The sequence below is a fragment of the Orbicella faveolata genome, unplaced genomic scaffold (assembly GCF_042242905.1).
Source record: "Orbicella faveolata isolate gen_17 unplaced genomic scaffold, um_ofav_v1 contig_27, whole genome shotgun sequence".
NCBI classification, from domain to species: Eukaryota; Metazoa; Cnidaria; class Anthozoa; order Scleractinia; family Merulinidae; genus Orbicella; species Orbicella faveolata.
In genome coordinates this window covers 7972660-7977093 of record NW_028301555.1, presented here as the reverse complement: position 1 = coordinate 7977093, position 4434 = coordinate 7972660, and positions in this window count along the sequence as shown.

The following is a 4434-nucleotide window of genomic DNA, read 5'->3' as shown; positions in this document are numbered from 1 at the left end:
GTCAATCAATTATTCATGCATGACTGCCCCTAAACTCCCACTTATCGATGGCTTACGGACTTGCATATTTTTGGCGCCAACTTCCTCAAAATAAAATTCAGCGACAAATTTTTAATTGAAGTCAATTGGAGTATTAGGATTGAATCTTAGATCCTTGTTTTCATAAGCACATGGTTTTTTGATTTCTTGATACATTTGCACCGCTTTCGTAATTCCGCATGCTTCAGCTTTTAGATCTTGTCTTCCGCGTAGGCACGTTTCAGCCTCTTCAAACATGCATTCATTAAATTTTCTTCTGAGGTTAGTCGAGTTTCGCTAAATAATTCTTGATCTTTGTTTCAGCTTTGCAGAATGAACTGATCATTGTGTCAAACCCAACTTTATATCGAATAAAAACCACAAAATTTAATCCAATACAAGAGATTATGATCACAGTTATGATCAGTCCCTCTTCTAATATTGTTCGATTGAAGGAGTGAATTTAATATTCTAACCGTGAACATTTTTAGGTTATCGATATCAAGGTCAAAAACAACCTGAAAGACGGTCAGCAATTGTAGTAGCATATTGTGGCGACATGGACAAAATTAATCGAAAAAAATAAGTGATTCAAGAGGACGGAAGGCGGTGACTGAATGGGCAAGAACCAAAAAGAGAATGGTCGCTTCTAAAAAAGTAAAACCTCTTATAAAACTGCATTGTTCGCTCTAAAAGCTTTGAAACTTGTAACACATTAAGGAAAAACGGTATTTCCGGCTCAACAAATGTTTCTTAACTCGACTCGTGAATGCTTTCTAAAAACGGTGATAAAGTTTTGTGGTGATTCGGAGCGATTAGATGGCATTTGCGTTTTTCAAAGCGTAATCAACTTGACTACCTGACAGTAATATGAACAGAAAGAAAATAGACACTTTTTAAACTTCCAGCCCACAAAAACATCAAGGTTAAACGAGGCCAATTTGCACGCTATGTTTTGCGTGACCTACACCCAGGGCGTGTTCCTTTGGGAAATTGGTCGGCCTGATTCTAAAGAGAACAATTATCATTGAAACAGATTTCTACGCCGTTTTACTTCACAGTTACATTTCCCTGTTGTTGGTACTATCTGGGATGTATAAACTGAAAAGTGCTGCAGTATTTTACTATCTTTCTGTCTGTTTTTCTCTGTCTTAAAAATAGGCTTTAGCAATTTGAACCGGATTAGCAATAATTTGATCGCCCAAAATAGTTGACCTGAAATTCTTCACATTTCCCGAATTTTCGAACTTGCTGCATCACATTTCGTAATTTTTCATTCAAGATCATAAAATATTTAACACGTTTATCGTGTTATTTCCCGCCAAAACTATACCATGGCGTCGTAAGGGAGGGGCAGTCGAGCAGAGATATAGCCAAGCCTAAAAAAGCGGAGCTCCCATAGACCATCTACTCGACACAATAACCTTCTATAAAGAAATTCATCAATAAGTTTTTCACCAAACGGAATGAATTCAACAGCAACAACAAAAGAAACCCGAGGAATCTACATAAATACAAGTTGCCTATCACTGCATCTGAGTATAAAATCAGCAAATAGGGATGGCCGAATCAAGAAATGCAACAGAAAATTCGTTTAATCATAATAATAATAATAATAATAATAATAATAATAATAATAGATTTGTATAGCGCCATATCCATGGCTCATGGCGCTTTACAGTAAAAAATGTTATTAAAAATAAAATTTACATTAAAAATTTACATCAGTGATAAAAAATTACTAACAAATAAAATAGCTAAGCTGAGCTAAGCTAATAGCTAAGCTAAGATAAAGCCAAGAAATGTAGATATTTGTTTACAATATTCAACTTACAACAACTTTGACAAAGAAACTCAAATGTTATTGTTTAGGGAAAAGCGAAATTACAGCAATGAAATTTTTAAATGTCTCGCAGCATGATTTTAAGTCAGGAAGACTTAACAACTCCTATTGAAGATAAGCAACTTGATAATTTTTATAGAAAACGCGACGAAAGTTTCTTCAACCGTCAGAGACCAGGGTGCATTCCGAAACACTTCCACCCCGAAGACACACCAAGGCTTTTTGAATTCCTCGCCACACACCTAACGCCATACCAACGCAGGCGGGAAATTTGGACTCAAACCGAAACGGATCGTAAAGATGCCCGTTATCGGTCAGGATACAGTATTGACCATTATTCAATATGTGAGATAAAGAGTAGTGGATATATCAAATGCAAAATCAGATCCACAGAATACAATACATATAAGCTTACTTTTGTAATTTAAAATAATTTAAGCTTACATGATACAAAATCGGACGTCTTCTTCGCGAAAGGGTAATAGTGGAGCCAACAGGCCAGGGAGGAGTTATTGGAAAGGCCTTAACTTTCAGAAAGTCTAACAAAATTTAAGCGCGAGGAACTAGTTCCTCCCTGGCCTTTTGGTTTCGCCGTTTAGAATACTCTTTCGCGAATTGAGCTACAATAGAAGATGTCCGATTTTGTGTTTTAAATTAAGCTTATTTTAGGTACTATACGACCCCTCAAGTATATAATGCTTTTTATTCTCATCCGTGTTTAAATAAAGGATCTTACTTACTTACTTATTTACTTTTACTTTCGCTTCGCTCTAGGAAGATGAAAAAGCAAAGGACGACTTATGGCAGGTCCATTGTCTATATTTCCTGGCAAGTTCCGCTTCGCGTCGTTCCTCGCTCATGTTTCGCCTTCTCTCTTTAGCCTTCGCTTGCTCTGATTCACGGCATCGGTTCAGTGTTACAGAATAGAAATGAGTTTTCTTTTCTTAAATGGAGTGCTTCTGTTTTAACGGACAATCTCGTTTCGCTAAAAGAAACTCCCTCTTTCAAAATGGTGAGATTTTGAATTTTCATGCTATTTCCCGCTAAAAAAACGCGGCTGCCCAATTTTCCGCCAAGAGGGCCCCGCCAAGAAAAGTCTTGTGTTCCCCCGTTCGAGTTACCTTCCCTCTCCTTCCCTCAGAGTCTGTCCAGACGGTACAGACGGACGCTAGCCTGTTCCAGGCTCTCGGTCCGAGAGGGGACGCGACAAGCGGGATCAGCGACGAGCGGGATCCGGGAGAGAAAAGGAGAGGGCGGCAGGAGGTCTCTCCTTTATCTCTTCCAGACCGGCCAAAAATATGTTCTATTCCGCCTATAATACATCACAGTTTGTGGCCATGTTTTTTTAAAAAAAAAAAAAAAAAAGAAACAAAAACAAAAACAAAACCGTAAACAGTATAAAAACCCTTAAAAACAGCCACGGTGGTCTGTTTATCTTTGTCCAACCGGAAGCCTCGTTTTTCGGGCGAAAAATATCTTAGCCGAGCGCAGACTGGGGAGAAAGATATCATAATTGTGGCCTACACGGTTCACAGGCTAACCGCGGAAATAAAGAATATGCTGAGTAAATATAACGCACATTTTCTTTTAAACTTACGCATGCCAACTACTTTGCAATCTTAGTGGTCAGCGGGAAGGAGGCTTCAGTTATGCTTATATAATTCGTTATAATTTGTTATTTTTATTTTTTAAATTTGGAGGGTGTGTCCCTGTTTGGTCATATGTCGCCTTCATATCTACGGCTGTAGCTTGCTAGACTAATGTAACTCACTTCCTACATACACACTGTGCAATGAAGCCGGCTGACGCTCGAAATGTCAGCTTTTCGATTTTCGACGCTACAGTAAGTGCAGCGATAAATCTACTCTTATCAGATAAAAAGCCGGCAGATACTGCGGAGAACTCCGTGCGCGAAAAAGGAAATATCGTCAGTCGCAGCCGGCGTCTCTTGATACGATCGTGTTACTTATTTTCAGGAGCCCAGATGACTCCATCCCCGGAGACCCAGGGGCAGCTAGTCGGGACGGCACGAACCTGAAAATGTCGTGTCTTCCCGACTATAGTTGCCGCATGAGGTCACTCCTGATGTTATTTATTATTCTGTTTTTACACCTGAAGCGGAAAACAGATTAGCACACACTTTTGTTTTTTGTTTTTTTTTTTTACAAGAATATTGATTTTGTGGCCCAGGCTGAATATTCTCATTTTTTGTTGTGCCGATTTTAGGCTGAAAATACCAGCTGTGAATATCTTTAGATTATAGCGTATGACATTTCTGTTTTCGAATGTATTTGGTGTCTGGATGGTGTTAAAGTAATTTTGGAGCCAGACTGCAGGCATCAAAGCCAGATATGACGCCGCACATAACTTCTCGCAGAATCCTGCTGTTGCTGCTTTGTTGGCCTTTTAGCTAGTTTTGCTGTTTAGGGAAAGGAAGAATTTCACACGGCTTAGTGCGTATTCTTATATTAAAAAAAAAGCCGAGAGTGTATTCTCGAAACGTCCGTGTACTTCAACTCTTTATTTCGGCACTTGAAAATATTCTATTTTTATAAACTACACCCATTCTGACT